This window comes from Triturus cristatus, chromosome 2_2 (assembly GCF_964204655.1).
Source record: "Triturus cristatus chromosome 2_2, aTriCri1.1, whole genome shotgun sequence".
Taxonomy (NCBI): Eukaryota; Metazoa; Chordata; class Amphibia; order Caudata; family Salamandridae; genus Triturus; species Triturus cristatus.
In genome coordinates, this window is record NC_140582.1 from 496,269,166 (window position 1) to 496,288,694 (window position 19,529).

Genomic DNA, 19,529 nt, shown 5'->3' on the forward strand with positions numbered 1-19,529 from the left:
GCTATGTAGAAAGGGAGTGCCGTATCGAAAGCTAATGGATGCAAACATACAAATCAAAGGATTTGATCCTGAATTGCCCTCACTCAAATGAGGCAGAAAGTAACACATTCATTGAGAAAATTGCTGCAGTATGTGTTTTGCAATCCAGCTATCAGAGAATCAGGATTATCACACCAATAATTAATGCAAGAAGAGAATCACACAGAATACCACTGACAAAAATGTGAACATTGAAATTACGTCAGTATTGTTGACACCAATAATATATTTGACATGCCAGTCTACATTATTCTACTCCAGATACGTCATGCAAGTTTATTTCCACTAATAGTTCATGTGAATAATAGTCTGGTGAGTAATAGTGAAATTGGTCATTGTGTAACAATGGAAATAGTTGTCCAGGGCAGAGCTGAAGGGCAACAAATCAGCAAGATGCTTTTGACGATGAGCTTCCTTCCCATGAGCAGCTTGCCCATTTGATTCACCAATGGACCTCCCAGTGACAGAAGCACAGAGGTAGATCCTTTGGAGTCGAGGGCCACAGCAGTCCGAGGATAAGGGCCTGAAACATTTTCTTCAGGATACTCCTAAAGACTGAGTGTTAGAAATTGGGTCTCTAGTTGGCAGAGGTATGTACACTGCCCAAGTAGGAACTTCAATCAATAGAGAATATTTATCTGAGTAAAACGAGAACAAAACAATCAAAATCCACCAAGTAGAAGGAGAGTTATTGAATTTTGAAGAAGTAAATGAAAGTAGCATGAAATAAATGCAAGAAATCAATGCAGGTAGCGTGAAAAAGGTTACTTCAGGTCAATAGGGACTGGTGCAGATCTAAAGTTCAGAGTGACCGCATTGGAGTGCAGGCCGGCTACAGGGACCCATTTGGGCCCGCTAAACACAGTGCATTGGAACATAGGCCACAGTCTTCATGGCGAAGCGTTGCAAGCCTTTGCGTCGTCCAGCATGGGTTCCAAGAGGCTGTGCAGCGAGGCTTTGCAAGGCTTTGCATCATCTAGCATCAGTTCTGAGGAGCTCTCAGCAGTGTGGCAAGGCTTGGCGAGGCTTTGTGTCATCCGGCGTCAGTTCCGAGGAGTTGTCAGCTGTGCGGCGAGGCTTTGCAGCGTTTTTTTCAGACATCAGCTGCAGAACCCACTTCTGAAATCAACATAATTAATTACTTTTCTACCCCTCACCCAGCCATTCAGTGCCTTACTAGAGTAATGCCCAAAATCTACCCAGGACTGGTTGTGGAGATTCTGACTGTCTCTGAATCTTTGGTGATATTTTTCAGGAGTCAGACTACATTTGGCAAGTAAGATGGCTTTTTAATGGGAGTGTACCTGCTCTCCTAGGAGGTTTAAATCCAGGGGTTCCCCCTCATCTACTGTAGCCAGCTCTCAGGCTTCTCCAATGCATCATTCTCTTGGGAGCGGGGCTCTGCCCATGCCCTCAAGAGCGTTTGGAACACCACCATCTTGGTGGCTCCTGGGGCAGGTAGCCCCATCTCCTTGCAGAAGCTTTTCAACTGAGCCACTGTATACATTTTCAGCTTGGCCAGCTCAAACTCCATTGCTCCACTTGCAGAACCAGCCAGAGACATGATGTAGAGGATGGATCAAGATGCAAAGCAGGGATAAATGAAGCGAATTCGAAATGGTCTTCGATGTGGATGGGTGGTGCACACATACCTATTTTATGGCACTGTCAAACACAAGTCCTATCCTAACCACTGATCATCAATGTTAGAAACTGGGTCTGTAGTTGGCAGAGGTATGCACCCTGTCCTAGTCAGGGTAAGTCACAACACAATCCAAAACATTTCTTGTGTTCACCCACTGGTGGCTTGGCACGGAGCAGACAGACTTAACTTAGAAGGCAATGTGTAATGTAATTTGCAATGACTCATACAACACTGTAAATACACCACAAAAAAACTCCACAACAGTTTAGAAAACTAGAGAATGAATATTGCTCTGAGTAAAATAATATAAAAACTGTCAAAATCCATCAAGTAGAAGTCGAGATATTGAATTTTGAAGAAATAAATACAATGAAGCACTTAGAAGCAGGTAGCACGAAAAAGGTTACTTCAGGTCGCGAGGGAATGGTGCAAAGCCAAAGTTCAGGCTACCGGGACCCACTTGGGCCAACCTGAACACAGTACCTTGGATCCTAGGCCAGAGTCTGCGTGGCGAAGTGTTGAGAGGCTTTGCGTCCTTCTGCATTGATTCGTAGAGGCTGTGCATCAAGGCTTAACATCGTCGGTTCCAAGGAACTGTCAGCAGTGCAGGGAGGCTTGGTGAGGTTTTGGGTCATCTGGCGTTTGCTCTGAAGAGCTGTCAGCTGTGTGGTGAGGCTTTGTGTTGGTGTTTGCAGAAATCAGCTGTAGAATTCACTTCTGAGGCCCATAACCTGGAGGGGACACCTCAGGGAAGGGGGGGGGACTCACAGAAGGAAGAGTCCAGCAGCATCACCAGAATGACAGAAAGTCTTTTGTGCTCCTAAGACTTCAGACACAGGAGGCAAGCTAACAAGCCCTTGGAGATCACTTTGACAGAAGGAAGAGTCCCCCTCTCCTTCAGCTGAGTCAGAGAGTAGCAGGCAGCAGGGCAACAAGCAGAAAAGCAATCCAGTTGAGTCCTTTGAGCAGCAAAGCAGTTCGTCTTCAAACTGCGATCCTCTCTCCCTACAAATCTTGAGAATTCCAAACCAGAATATCTCAGAATACAACCCTAGGCTCACTTTAGCTGTAGATCAACTGGCCCCCTGCAGATCCTTTCTTACTAAGAGGCTAACTCCCTCTAAACCCTGGTTCTCACAGAATATCAGAGACCCGAAGCAGCTCTGTAGACGCGAAGAGCGTCTTTGAAGGCTTAACTACGATCCTTCCGAAAAAACAATATATAAACAAAAAACAACAACAACAAAAAAGCCAAGGTTTTTGAGGAGAAGTCTGCCTACTTTTCACAAAAAATAATTTCAGCTAAAGATTCTAATAAGGAACTGTTTGCCATGATCAAAACAATGTTAGCGATCAGGACAAAATTTAAAGCAGTCACAGTCATTTAAAGGGCCCCCCCAATAGTGTCATGGGTAAAAGATGTAGATAACTATTCTAAGACAGAGGAAAGAGCCATACAGCGAGAAGCAGCCCGGGCAATCCGCTGACGCACCATAGCGGAATTATAGACAGAAGTATTGAGAGCCTGGATCGGTAGAAGACACAAGCATAGCGATGAACAAGAATACATTGATAGGAGTACAGAGGCAGAGAGTAATAAGTCTGCTAGATCATAAGTAGGAAAATCGGAGCAGACACTAAAAACAAGGGGATACATCACTGATGGCCCACGCCCCACCCCACTCAAGTTAGTGAATAGAGCCCATCAGTACACAAGGTGAAGCTGCACAGACAAAATACAGTATTTAGGGATACCACTGGATATGATTAAGTTACTTGGTTTACCAGATAAAAGGGACAGTTTGTTTATTAATATAAAATAATATATAGCTATTAAATGCACAGATACCTGCAACTCCCCTGGAGTATATATAACCCAGTGCTAGAACAGGAATACTTAATCGAACATGATATGAGACTAAAGTAGTCTGTTGCACGTAGACAGACACATGATTGAACATGGGGTTACAGGAGAGAGATGGTGGCAATTAACTATTTAAATACTGTACTTGGTACTCTATTATATTTTTGGTGATGCCTGTGTGTTAGCAATATTGAAATGTTAAAAATAACTAAAAAGATATGCCAAAAAAAAAAAAAGGTGAGGAGCCAGGAAGTCATCCAGCGGGGGGAGGAGGGAACAGGTCCTTGTTCTACAAGGCAAGTGGTATGTCCTCCCCTGTGGTGTTCCAGTGGGTTCCTGGAAGCTGGTCTGTCTCCCAGCTCCTGCCACTTTCAGCAGTGGTTTTACGGGGTGCGAACCTGTACCCAGTGAAACTAGGCCAGTGCAGTGCTCATGCACCCACTTTCTCAGGTGATGGAATACCAGAAAACTTGTTGTTTGGTGCCGTGCTATCCTCCTCAACCCACGTATATCACTGCCAGACTCGTATTTGGGTCTCTTCTAGTGCTAAAGAAGTTGTTCACCAATTTTTTCGGGAAACCAGGAAAGATGCCTTTATCTAATACCTGAGTTTTAGAGATGTTCGGACAAGGTCACAGCTATTGCATTTATAAATGTTTGTTTTTTGGATCTCCAGTTTCATCAAGCTGATTTTTTGATAGTGTTTGGACGACCAGAGAGGTTTTGTTTTGGGTTTTTTTTAAGTGTGCACCGTAGTAAAGAGTTTAGAGTTACTATATTCACATGAAGAAGTTACTTATGGTAAAAATGAACGTCCTCTTTTTTTGTTTTAAAAGTGGTGATTTATAATTCTGAAAAATTAAGAAAAGTGTCAGGTACATTGATTTCGATGTAGTGGAAAGGGGCTTTTACAATTTTTAGCATCTGGACCCATTTAATACTTACCAGTCCCTTTCAGGCTGCATGAGTTTGAGACATATTACCAATTTCTATTGTCTATATTAGTCCTCTCTCCTCTCCGATGAACCATATGTAGTTGATAGGGATTGATAGGGATTGGCAAAGGATTCATAGAATTCTAAAAATGAGGACCTAAATAAAGAAATAATCATTCAATATAACCTTTTGACATTCATAAAGACAGACTCTGATTACTTATCATCGTGCTTTATCTCAATAATGTGAATGCTCATCAAGTACAATACAGCTGAATCATAGATCACCATACAAGAGAAATAACAAAATAGTAATTCATATACACATCTCAAATGTCCGTGTCATGAAAGTGGATAGGTGAAGAGACAAAAGAATAAAGTCATTTGCAAATAAGATTGATGCAAATTTGGAATATCATACGAACCTATTAGCACAAAAATGCTAGAAGTCCGAATACCACTCTCTGGCTGAGAGAGTAAGCTGGGGCACCCTCAAAAGATAATGAGGAGCAAAGTTAAGAGTCAGGATCATCAGAACAACAGCCAGCCAATTAAGTTAGGAAACAGCAACATGGATTTCTCCTCTCGCAAAGTAAATCTCACAGAACTCCTCGCAACCATCTCCCAAATACACATTTCAGTACTAATAGTTATACACTAATACACTAAAGATCCATCCCCCCATGTACCATCACACAAAAAATTCTTAAATCCCATTGGTTTAGACCAGGGGGTGTCTGGTCACTCCATCTTTGGTGTGCCTCACATTTCAACAGTTCCTTTGTCTTTCGAAAACTTTCGACATCAACCTTCAGCAGAGGAAATTCAGATTATCTCTTCCGCTGCTTGCACATTTTTCCATCTCACTACTGGATCAAACTCGTAGTACAATTGTCCACATACTCCGCTTAGCAAGGCAATTCCGTTCACAATGTTCATTACTCGCTCCACACAGCCTTGGCCATCATCAGGAACTCACGAAGGACAAAATATATATTCTTGCAGCCTACATTTTAATAAGCAAATTAAACCTAAATAAAACCTTTGAGGCCTTCTCTACAGAACAGTAAAATGTGCTCTAGTAAAAACAAATACGCACGTGATTATCGCTGTCACTTCACAAATCTTCACTATTAATGCTTCTTTGCATTACATTATATACGTTTTCAAACAGTTAGTGCAAAGGAACTTATGACATCTATCATTGTTATTTTCTTTGGCTGTTATTTCTGCATTATTCATTTACATTTTCAGCCTATTTCAAAAGCACTGAAAACACTAGTTTTTTCCCGCACGTACTTGTGCAGTTTTCATCCTACCCTTTTAAGTTTTGCACTGTTAATTTTCACACCATTTTGTTAATAATGCACACAATTAGGAGTTTAATCCAAGCATGTTTTATTTCACAAACCCTGCTCCATCAATTCCCCCTTTGCCGACTTGAGCCTTCATAAAAACCCATAAATCTGATTGTCATCATGTTATGCTACCTAGAAAGCAGTACTTATCTTTTGTTTCAACATAACTCCATCTATGTCCTTTACCATCTCATAGTAATTTCCTCTTTTGTATTCCAACTCTATTTCTTCTTTCTCTTTCTCGCACTCAGCTTAGTCTCTAGTGTTTGTTTCTTGTACTTACAACACTTATATATTACTACCAGATTTAAAATCCCTGTAGCAACAGCAACTATTGGAGTTAGTATTCTTCCTAGCAAGCTATTACTAAAAGCAGAAAACCAGTTACCTACTGAACAGAAACCCTTACCACATTTCTACCAAGCACCGAAAACCTTCAGTTCAGTTAAATCTTCTCATAAATGTGTAATATTTGTAATATATCCCTCTAGGTTCTTACTTTTGTCAGGGATATATGTGCAACACTGTTGAATTTTCAACATACTACAGACTCCACCCTCTTTTGCCAATAATACAAGAGCAAGTCGATTTTGTAAAACCATAGATAGCCACCAACTGTGTATCAATCATTTAGAACCCTCCAGCAGTGTCTGTTGATAAACGATCAACCATTGTGGGTAATGTTCTAATTTTATGTGAATTCAAGATTACTCCGACTGAAGGTATCAATCTCCAAAAATATCACCCATAATCTCTGCAGCACTAATTCCCCTTTTAGTTCAAATTAGTCCACTCTTCTTTTCATTGGTTCCATGACTTTTATCCAAATGATACACCTTCGGAAAGACGATTCCCAAATAACACCCATACCAATGTGCAGGCAACCTATAATAGGCATTCTTATCACACACATAATATATCCCAGGGAAAACAAGATCCGTACCACCTCTCATTCCCCAACCCCCTGTAATCAGGAAAGTATGATCACATTCACTAGAAACAATGAAATAAATAAGAAAGGCAAGAATTTGATTTAACCTAATTCTCAGGTCTTTCAAACATGGAGAATCAGTTGTTACAGATGTGGGTCACCCAGCCATGTCTCTACATTCAAATATTGTCCTGCAGATGGACAACAGTGCAAAACATGTGCTAAAATGGATTATTTCTTAAAGGTGGGCAGGGGAGGAAATACCAATTCTGTTCGCTGTGTAGTTAGTGAAAAGTATGACGTTAGTGACAGTGACAAACATAATGAACAAAAAGAACTACTTTTAGGGGTGAGATGCGAGCAGCAAGACAAAGTTTCTGTAATAGCTGACCCAGAAATTAATGTGTGGATTAATGCAGTCCCAGTGAAACTCTTAGTAGATACAGGAGCCTGCATCACCATTGTGGATAATAGTAAATATACACAGCTATGGAACAAACAACCGCTGTTACATCCAGATTTAATGACGGTAGCGTTTGAGGGCAGCAATTAGTTGGTTATTTCAGGACCTCTATCAAATTATTACATTCATCTAGCGAAGGAAAGGCATATGTAACACACAAGGTATTAATGTCTTAGGCTTAATTCATCAAGCAGAATTCAACTTGACAATTAGACCTGGGTCTAATATTCCAGTTACTATTGAAAAGTGTAACACATGGGTAGTCACAAACTTTCTCTCGGGGCCAAATTTACAGTGTGGTTTCTGGCTGAGGGCCGCACTGGTGGGGGCGGGACCAGTGGGGGAGGGGGTGGGGCTAGAGCACCAAAAAAAACTATGACCATGAGGTTGAACACAGGCCCCTGCAGCGGACGCCTTCGTCCACTGAGCCACCAGAGCCGGCATTCACACATCTCTATCTATCTATCTATCTATCTATCTATCTATCTATCTATCTATCTATCTATCTCTCGCTCTGCCTCCCTCCCGCCCTCTCTCTGCCTCCCTCCCGCCCTCTCTCTGTCTCCCTCCCTCCCTCTCTCTCTCTCTCTCTCTCTCTCTCTCTATCTATCTATCACTCTCCCCCTCTCTCTCCGTCTCCCTCCCTCTCTCTATCCCTCTCTCTCCCTCTGTCTCCATCACTCTGTTTGTCTCCCTTTCTCTCTGTCTCCCTCCCTCTCTGTCTCACTCACTCTGTCTCACTCACTCTGTGTCTCCCTCTCTCTCTGTCTCCCTCCCTTCCTCTCCCTCCCTCCCCCCTCTACCTCCCTCTCACTCCTTCTCCCTCAATCTGTCTCCCTCCTGTCTGCCTCTGTCTGTCTCCCTCCCTCTGTCTCCCTCTCTCTCTCCCTCCCTCCCTCTCTCCCTCCCTCCTTCTCTCTGTCTCCCTCCCTCCCTCTCTGTCTCCCTCCCTCCCTATCTCGCCGTCTCCCTCCCTCTGTCTTTGTCTCCCTCCCTCTCTCTGTCTCCCTCCCTCTCTCCCTCCCTGCCTATCCCTCCCTCTCTGTCTCCCTCCCTTTCTCTCTCTCTGTCTCCCTCCCTCTCTCGTCTGTCTCTCTCCCTCTGTCTCCCTCCCTCCCTCCCTATCCCTCCCTCTCTCTCGGTCTCCCTACCTCTGTCTCTGTCTCCCTCCCTCCCTCTGTCTCCCCCCCCTCTCCCTCTCTCCGTCTGTCTCCCTCCCTCTCTCCATCTGTCTCCCTCCCTCTGTCTCCCTCCCTCTCTCCGTCTGTCTCCCTCCCTCCCTCTGTCTCCCTCCCTCAGTCTCCCTGCCTCGCTCTCTCTCCCTCCCTCCGTCTGTCTCCCTCTGTCTCCCTCCCTCTCTATCTCTGTCTCCCTCCCTCTCCCTCTCTCCCTCTCTCCGTCTGTCTCCCTCCCTCTCTCTGTCTGTCTTCCTCCCTCTGTCTCCCTCACTCCCTATCCCTCCCTCTCTCTCCATCTCCCTCCCTCTGTCTCTGTCTCCCTCTGTCTCCCTCCCTCCCTCTCTCTCTCTGTCTCCCTCCCTCTCCCTCTCTCCGTCTGTCTCCCTCCCTCCCTCTGTCTCCATGCCTCTCTCTCTCTCCCTCCCTCCGTCTCCCTCCATCTGTCTCCCTCTGTCTCCCTCCCTCTCTCTGTCTCCCTCTCTCTCCCTCCCTTTCTCTCCGTCTCCCTCCTTCTCTCTCTCTCTCGCTCCCTCTGTCTCACTCACTGTTTGTCTCCCTTTCTCTCTGTCCCCCTCCCTCTCTCTCTCTCCATCTGCCTCCCTCTCTCCGTCTCCCTCCCTCTCTCTCTCCCTCTATCTCACTCACTCTTTGTCTCCCTTTCTCTGTCTCCCTCTCTCTCTGTCTCACTCCCTCTCTCTGTCTCCCTCCCTCTCCCTCCTTCCCTCTCTCTCCGTCTCCCTCCCTCTATCTCTCTCTCTCAATCACTGTTTGTCTCCCTTTCTCTCTGTCTCCGTCCCTCTCTCTCTCTCCCTGTCTCACTCACTCCGTTTGTCTCCCTCTGTGTCTCCCTCCCTCCCTCCTCCTCTGTTCTCCCTCTATCTCCCACCCTCTCTCTCCCTGTCTCTGTCTCCCTGTCTCTCTATCGCTCCCTCTTTGTCTCCCTCTCTCTCTCCCTCCCTCTTCCTCCCTCTGTCACACTCTGTCTTCCTCCCGTTGTCACCTCACCCCCTGCTCTCACTCCCTGCTGCCCTCCATCACCTCACCCTGCTGTCCTCATCCCCCTCTGTCACCTCACCCCACGCTGAGACAGCTTCCCAGGAACATACACAGCCGCCGCACCCAAGTACTTCACAGGTCTTTTAAAGACCATTCACTTGTTAATGAGGCTTTGTTGTATTTCACCTCTTCTTAGCGCCCCTGCATCTCCACTCAATCAGAGTGGAGATGCAGGGGCGCTAAGAAGAGGTGAAATACAACAAAGCCTCATTAACAAGTGAATGGTCTTTAAAAGAATCGCCCAGCCCCCATAGCTCGCAACCGGAGATATAAAAAAACACAGGTGTATGATGTCTGCAAGGTCCGCGGGCCGCCAAGGAAGGCTTGCTGGGCCGCTGGCGCCCCGCGGGCCGTACTACGAGTACCGGTGGTGTAACATTAAGTGTGTCACTAATTTGGAAAATGATTGAGAAAGTAAGTTTCAAAACGTTTTTTGAGAAAATCTAGGGAAGATAACTAACTTTGTTTATTCCGTAAAAGTCAAACAGGATGTACCACCTGTAATACACAAACTACACAATATTCCTCCGAGTATTAGAAAAGAGTTATCAGACATGTTGGAAAATGTATGTGAACATGGTGTCATTGAAAAGGTTCATGGCACTTTGTGGTTATCTCCTATTGTGTTAGCCAAGAAGAAGTCAGGTGAACTCAGAATGTTTGTGGACTTAAGGAGTATCAACAAGACTATCAGGGTGGACAACTTCCCTTTGCTTAGAATAGAGGATCTGATCACAAAAATTGGACATTCTATTTGGTTTACCAAGTTAGATCTTAGATCTGCTTACCAGCAAGTTGTTTTAGATATAGATTTTCACCACTTAACTGCCTTTGTCACTCCAGAAGGTACTTTTCAGTTTGGCAGGATGCCATTTGGCATAGCTTTTGCAGCAGCGGTCTTTCAAAGACTGATGTCCACAATGTTTCAAGGTTTTACACAGATAGCAGTTTTCCAAGATGACATTCTAGGATTTACAAAAAGTGAATCTGAGCATGATATGGTGTTGTCTAAAGTTTTGAATGTGCTTGAATCCAGAGGTGCAACTTTGCGAAAAGATAAGTGTATTTTCAAAACCAGGGAAAGTGAGTATTTGGGTCATGTTTTCTCTGATCAAGAGGTGAAACCTAAATCTTGCCTTGTAACAAGTATAGTTGATGCGCCCACTCTGAAAAACAGAGAACAATTGCTTTCTTTTCTCGGTTTATGCGAATTCTATGCTAAATTCTTAAAGAATTTCGCAAACTTGACAGAGTGCTTCAGAACACTTTAAAAAAAATGCTGACTTTATTTGGTCTGCTACGTGTGAACATACATTCAAAACCATCAAGAATGAGATTGTAAACGTTTCTGCTTTACAACCATTTCTTTGAGGATAGAACTACTGTGGTGACGGTTGATGCGTGTGAGTATGGTCTTGGTGCAGTTCTCTATCAACTCGAAAGGGGTTATGAATTCACTGTAGGCTTCGCCTCTAGAACATTAAGACCAGCAGAACGCAAACATTCAGTGATCGAAAAAGAACTATTGGCCTGTGTATGGAGTGTGGAAATATTCAAAGCATACTTGTGGGTAGACCTTTTGTATTAAAAACGGACCACTGTTCCTTAGTGAATATTCTTTCTGGGGAAAAAATTAAACAAACCATACCTATGATTTTCAGATTAGCAGTGACATTATTGGAATATACTTTTACTATTGAGTACAGGTGGCAAAAACTTTCAAGCAGACTGTCTGTCTAGACTACCCATTGAAGAATCTGAAAATTTAGAATGGGAATCAGAAATTGAGGAATGTTTCATTGCTTATGTAGGTGATGTCAATGTTTGTGAGAAAAATGAAGACTGGATAAGTGCAATTGAGAAAGATCGCATTTTAAATGAAGTAATTGCATTAGTCAAGTCAGTCAGGTTGGCCTAAAGAAAAACAGTTGTCAAACGATTTACAAATGTTTTGGAAAAGTTCACAGAAACTGTCCATAGAAAATTATATCTTAATGCATGGGGAAAAACTTGTCGCACCTTTTTGTTTTTGGCAACGCATAATAGAATTAGCATACTGTGGTCATCTAGGTTCCATGCCACCCAAAAGAAAAGTCAGAGAAAGATTCTGGTGGCCACGGATGGACAATGAAATTGAAGAATTTGTATCTAGTTGTGTAAAGTGTAAGCTGAGTGATAAAGTTTTGGTCACAGAACGACAGGTGGAGTCTACAGTCTGGTGTCCACAAAAAGCCTGGCAGTATGATGGGGTAGACTTTTTGGGACCTTATCATGTTCTACCCTATGGTATGAGATATTTTATAGTAATGGTGGATCATCTTTCTAGATGGGTTGAAGTGAAGATTCTACAAGTCAGTTACCCCAGTGCCCTTCTTAGGAGGATGTATCTCCCTTGATTAAATATCAATTTAACCCACAACCAGCATGGAGTCTTCACTACATTTACTCAGTTTTTTGTCTAAGTAAGCAAAGCTTTCCCCTATGATGCTAATCCAGAGTCATTGCAGCATATGTCTCACCCTTTTCGTAATCTCCTTCTCTAAAAGCCCAAGGAGGTATATGGGACTTACTTTTGCTCAGCAGCTTTTCTCCTAAAAGTCTGTCTCCTATCTTCTACCAGATTTATAAAATCAATCTCCTCCTGACGCAAACTACAGGTCAAATTATTTTGATGTGCATACACTGAATCTATTGTTTTAGTAGTATGGAAGAGTTCTCCAAAATACTCTGCATTTTTCATACTACTCACCATATTCATATTCTTTCTAATAGGCACTTCAGAAAATACTAAATCATAATTTGAATAAATAGACTGCAAGCTTTCTTTTCCATAGAACAAACTTGTTAGTACACTACATGAGACTCCATATGTTAAAGGTAGGTGATGATAGGTCACCCCCTCAGACACAGACAACGGTAATTGCATGCACACGTAACTATCTCTCACATCCATAGTGTCTACATACTCTTACAATAATTTAGTAAAGACATTTAACAAAAAATCATTAATTGAACTATCTTGGTGTAAATATTCACTTGTTAATTTGTCAATGTTAGTCTGTGGATCTTCTTTAACATTTTCCATATCTATTTTTTCACTCACCAAATTATTAGTAATATTATTTTTAGTAGGATACATAAAATAAGGCACAACAACTAATATTAACCAAAGAAATATTATTAGTAAGACACTTATAAAGCAAGCATTAATACATCTTCATTTAAAACCTCGATTTTGATGGCCAGTCTCTTGTAATTTTGCCCTTGCCATTTTCTAGAAAAATCAAAAACTATAAAAAAAACACTAAAAATATGTCAAAATGTGTAGTGTATCCAAGCACTTATTTAAGCCTTCTTACCTTCCCCCTATTTTTTTTCAACTTTAACGAGTTCTAGCTGTATTTTCTGCACTTTACAGACAGCCTTTTCAATCATTTGCACCCTCAATTTCAACACAGTTCAGTTAGGGTGGCTCGTAATCGTTTTTGTCACTTGATTCTGCAACAGTCTTTTCCTTACAATGATTCAGCCACCACGTATGTCCATTCGGGTGCTGTGTACTTCTTGTTCGGAACTCTTGCTCTTTTTGTTCTCCGAACTGTATCTTCTTCTGAGTCACTTTGTTCTGTTTGGCTCAATACTTCTATTATTGTATTTGGAACCTTTTCATTTAGAGTGTATTTCAGTCTTTTCACTCCTTTTGGCCATATGTCTAATTTTCTTGCCTTTTTCACTTGCACAGAGTAACCAGGTTCAAGATTTGATTCAAAACTTCTTTTGTTTGCTTCCTCCTTTCTTTTTTGCACTTGCTCTTGACTCAAACTCTCTTCACCATTGGCATTTACAACAGTCGCTTGAGACCCAGTAGCTTGTGCCCACTTTATTCGACTCTATCCAGATTCTCTTTGGCTTTCAGTCTAATCTTGATTTCTTTGATCATTTTCTTTTCTTTCTTCTTGATCAGTTTCATTTGTTTCTGTTCTTTCAAGTGGACTTGGGACTCTTCTTGTGTGACTTGCATGAATCCAAATTGGTAAGCCACCACACTTCACTGCTGTCTTTGTCACCAATATCACTTGGTATGGCCCATGCCAAGGTTGTTCCAAACATTACTTCCTTACGTGTTTCTTCACCAGGACCCACTCTCCTGGATTTAGGTCATGTGCTTGTTCTTGCTGTTTTGTGGTTGCAACTTCTCCAACCTGATGAAACACAGAATGCACCACATCGGGCAATCCTTTAAAATAATTGAGCACTACATCATCAGTTATATTCATCAGTTGATTTGCTGGAAATATTGGCTGTCTCATTGCTCTGCCCATAATCACTTCGTGGGGCGATAATCCAGTCTTTTTTATCAGGAATACTTCTCAGACTCATTAGAACTAAAGGTAAAGCATCTGGCCATTTTAGTGCTGTGGATGCACACACTTCTGAAAGTCTTGACTTAATTATACCATTGATCTGTTCGACCACACCTGAAGCTTCTGGTTGATAGGCACAATGTAATTTTTGCTCAATTTGCAATGCTGCACAAATAATCCAAATTATTTCATTATTCAAATGTGTACCTCTATCAGTTTCTAAAGAGACTGGAAATTCAAAACGTGGAATTATCTCTCAGTAACAATTTAGCAACAGTTAGGCTATCATTTCATCTTGTTGGATAAGCTTCCACTCAACAAGAGAACAAACAAACCACTACCAACACATATTTTAATCCATTACATGGAGGCAATTCTATGAAGTCTGCCTGCAGTCTAGTAAATGGACCTGCTACTTTACCAATTTGTCCCCAACTGACAACAGTCTTCCTCCCTGCATTTTGCTGCTGGCAAGTTATGCACCTCTGGCAAAGACTTTCTGCAATGACCCGGAACTTGGGATTATATCATGATTGCTTAAATAGCCTAATCATCGCGTCTCTTCCTACATGTGTTAAACCATGGTACATTCTTGCCATTTGTGACAACAGGCTGTCTGGCATTATTGGTCTTCCATCAGTGTAAACCCACACTTCATCTTCAGCCCTATGTGAACAACCTGTCTTGATCCAAATTTCTTTTTCTTCCTCACTAGCTTCTTCCTGCAATTGTCTAATTTCTTCCCATGCCTCCATAGAAAAAAACATTGGATGACAATTTGTATCAGATTTCTGCGTATCTTTGTTAATTGAAATCACATTTTTAGCACAAAAATCTGCAACTTTGTCAGTGTATCGATTTCCTTTTGTCACATAATTGTTTCCAGATTTGTGCCCTGAACGCTTCACAACCCCAATCTCTTTGGGCAATTGTAGAGCAACCAGTAATTCTTTTACATGATTACTATTCCGAATTGGTGAACAAGACGATGTCAAAAATCCACGTTGCAACCACAATTGTCCAAAATCATGCACGACTCCAAAATCATATTGACTATCAGTGAATATGGTTATTCTTAGATTTTTGCCAATTGTGCATGCTCTGCTCAATGCAACCAGCTCAGAAATGTGTGCAGAACTTATTTCTTTAAAGTATAATGCTTCAAGAACCATAGCCACTGTACAACTTGCATATGAAGCACGCAAAGTACCTTTATCATCTCTCAGTCAAGATCCATCCACAAACATTACACAATCTGATTCAGCCTATGGTGAGTCTTTTATATCAGGCCTTGGTTTTGTAAACAGTTCAGTCACATCCAAACAATCATAATCAAAGTTGCTGGATTCAAAGTTGTGCATCTTGTCACAGTCACATTCTCTGCCCCCAGAATCACTCTCTCACATTTTGTTAACCAACTGCTTGTAAGATGCTGTGTTCTAGTTTGTGTCAATATGATCTCGACAGAATGTGTCAAATACACTCTTAACGAATATCCCATTACGATCGCTTCACTCCGTTCCAAGCTCACACATGTAGCAGCAACAGCTTTCAAACATCACGGTAACGCTACAGCCACTGAATCTAGTGCTGCAGAAAAATATGCCACTGTACGACGATGTGCTGTTCCATGCGTTTGCATTAGAACCAAAAGTGCACAACCGTCTCTTTCACAGCAAAACAGTGCAAAATCCTTGCTATAATCTGGCATTCCTAATGCAGGTGCTCGACAAAGGCTGTCTCGAAAGTCTACAAAGACCTTCATGCATTCTTCATCCAGTTGAACTGGATCGGTCACATCTTTATGTGTGAATCTCTGTAATGGTTTGGCTGTCAGTGAAAATCCACTGATCCATTGTCTGCAGTATCCAACTATACCCAAGAACATTCAAACTTCTTTCTGTGTTCTGGGTGGCTTCATTTGCAAGAACACATTTATTCAATTGTGTGATACTTTCCTGACTCCTTTTTCGATTTTATGGCCCAAATACAAAGCTTCTTTTTGACAGAATTGCAATTTTGAAGGTGACACTATATGCCCACCTACTGCCAATTGGTTCAGTAGAGCAATTGTATCTGCCACACATGCTTCCCTTGTCTTTGATGCAACAAGCAAATCGTCAATGTATTGCACCAAAACGGAGTCTTCTGGCATTACCAATGACTCTAAACACTTTTTCAGAATTCGATTGAAAATTGAGGCACTCTCTGTATACCCTTGAGGATTTTGGCACCGGTCTCCAAACAGGAAAGCAAAAAATATTGTCGATCCGGATGTGAGGGTATTGAGAAAAGTGCGTGGCACAAACCAATCACGGTAAACCACTCAGCATCGAAAGGAATTTGGTAAAGAACCACTGCTGGGTTTGGCCCTATGGGCAACAAGCTATCACTATCTTATAAATTTTCCTTAGGTCTTTTACTATTCTGTACCTACCACTCGGTTTCTTAATCCCCATAATAGGTGAATTACAAGAACTCCCTAGTATCTCTCTCAAAATACCTTGTTCAATAATTAATTTAATTTACAGGTGTTACTCATGCAATGGTCTCAGGACTCATTTAGTATTGAGGCGTTTTGGGAAATTCTGCACCTTGTTTGACTGAAATCTGACTAGGATCAACCCCTTTCATTAATCCAATGTCTTTCCCTAAAAAATCCCATACATCAGTCATCACCGTGTCTCTCAATTCAACAGGCAAATCCTTTGCTGTAAATAAAGGATATAAATCATTCACTTCTGTCCCTTGCTTCACCATTATCATCATTTTAAGCACCACATCTTCGTCCTGCGTATGAAATGCCATACCATCTGGTGTACAACAGATGGTGCAATTCATCTTACAAAGCAAATCTCTACCTAACAGGTTAACTGGTCTTGTATCACACACCACAAAACAATGCAAATCTTGAAAATCTGCAATACATTCTTTCATTGGCTTGGTCACTGGAGTTCTGATTATTTTAATTGAGACACCTACGACTTGGATAGTATGTCCGGAGAGGGCTAGGTTAGGGTTCACAGTGGAACGGGTGGCACCAGTGTCTACAAGGAATGTAATTACAGTACCGTCGACTTCTCCATCCACAAAGGGACCACACTGATCTACCTCTAGAGATGCGCCAAGCACGCATGCTTCCTCCCCCCTCAGGTACTGTCATTGAGATGTATCTGAATCACTCTCCTGGCACTGCAACCAGTATTGTGAAACTATTTGCACATTTTGATTATTAGTTCATTCACCCGCATGAAAACCCACATTCCCACTGTATCTTTGTACCTGAGCATTCACATTCTTGTTCGGCATCAGGGCTCGTGGTATTTTTACCTTTGTAACCACCTGTTGTGATTGTAGTTGATCTCTGTTACCCTCAACTTGCATTTGCTGATTAAAATCCTGATTCATTTAATTATTCCCTAAGAAAATCTTACACTCAAATTTCCAATGTCCCAACTTGCCGCACGCATAAGGCACGCATAATACGGAAATTTCTTTTTCATCTCTTCTTTGTGACCTCAACCCCTACCTCATCCTTGAGTAGAAACACCACCATTCACCATGACACCTCCCATGTTAGAAATTTGACCATTCTGAGTATTCCGATTCTGATTCTTTCCTTGGAAACCTGTTTGAGAAAAATCTACAAAATTACCACCTTTCTGTGCCGCTTTCATCTGTGCTCACATTAATTTCTCTTTCAACTTCTTATGTCTCGATTCAATATCATCACTACAGTATTTTAAATACCGCAATATCTCGTCTACCCTTTTATTCTGCCAACAAACCAAATGCTGCTGAATCATGTTAATAATCTCTGGTTTCAATCCAAACACAAACCTATACACAAAATGTCCCATATCTTTATCAGTTATGCTTTCGAAACCACTATACTGTTTAAATACCTGTAGAAGCCTTTCATAATAAACATGTATTGTTTCTTTTGTTTCCTGAGTCGTTGTATCTATTTTTACCCAATCAGTTTCTTTTGGTGAAATCTTTACCTTCAAATAGGTAATCCCTTGATTATATTTTTTCATCACTCCATCTGATGGTGCTCCAGTATTTGCATCTCTGGGATATTCCTCTTTTGGCCAATCTACCACAATCTTACAGTCTATCCATAAATCAGCTGGAACCACAATGTCGAACAAACCATCCAAATCTTTTAACAAAACCTTTGAAACCGTAACAAATCTTTCTACTTGAGTGTACCACTCAACTGGTTTTTCTCTCAATCTGGGAAACTCATTTGTAAATGACAGTATATCCTGCCTTGACCATGGAATGTGAACATATCCACCTCCTTTTACCTCTCTTATTGCATATATGATTTCAGTCACTGTTGTCTCTGTCCTTGTCTCCATTACTGGAAACATAGATGAAGCTCCTTGATTTGCAACCATTTCTTCTTTCTTTTTAGCCCATCTGCCTTTCCAACGTTCCAATTCAACCCATCGTCTCAATGTATTAATCAACTCTTTAATTTGCACATTACGCTTTGGGGTTTCTACTAGTCTTTCCTAAATATCAATCAATGTTCCTGTCTCACTTAGTCCAGTACCACTACTAGTCCTATTATCATTAACAGGTACTGTCAATGCATACACTTTTGAAACATTCCGACCCTCACTATACAACGGAACTATGGGACCAATAGTCACAGACACTGATAAAGCTTCTGCATTCAATTTTAATTGGTTAATCTTTTGTGTCAAATCATCTTTCACCTGACTAACTACATTTGTATTTCTCACTTGAGAAGGCTGAGGAACTTCTACTTGAATCAATGGAGCATTCAGGGTAATTCTTTCTTGTTCTTCCTGATACGGTGGAGGTCTATTCAGTAATAATTCATCCAATAACTCATCATCAACTTCGTTTGGATCTGGATGTGAACATTAAACATTTTTCTTTTTCTCGTCACACTGTCCTCCTTCCTGATCCTCTACTACAACAACCGGATATAAACATTCACCAGCTGCAATCACATCTCTAAATCTGGGCATCCCATTTTGCCTCTGAGTATCTACTCATAGTATTTCTGTCATTATTCTCAGACCTGTCTCTATCTCTCTTATATGCCTCATGTTCCCATTCCTCAAGCACCTTGTACTGCATAGGTCTAGGATTTTGTCTCAATTGATTCATGTGATATCTCATTTTTTTTTAAATCCTTGCATTAAAAGTACCATACCCTGGAAACGCCATATTCCCATCTCCTTCTGTATATTTCACCCAATTGTCCATCCATGTGCAAGTGTGATATCCTCGTTCTAAAGACATAAAAGAAGCAGGGGTACCATCAGGTGGTATAGGAATTCCCTTTCTAATAGGTATACACTCATCTTTTCTAAACAAAGACTTCATCATTTTCAATAACTTCATTTTATTTTGATCACTACTCTAGAAATCCAAGCAAACAAAGAGAAACTCTTCCGTATTTCAACAAATGCTATCGGTTCACCCTGACCAATACCAGCGCGGCTCACACCAACCAACCAATAACAGCATAACACTCTTTCGTGACGATTCACACTACCTAACCAATGTCAGCGCGGCTCTCTGTGACATCCGTATAACTCCTACAACTGACCCTCCCTTTACAAAAAAAATAATCTGTAGTTAATTATCATCCTTTCTCATAGGAAAACAAGATTAGAAACAACACAAACAAACCTGCTTGTCTGCTCCAC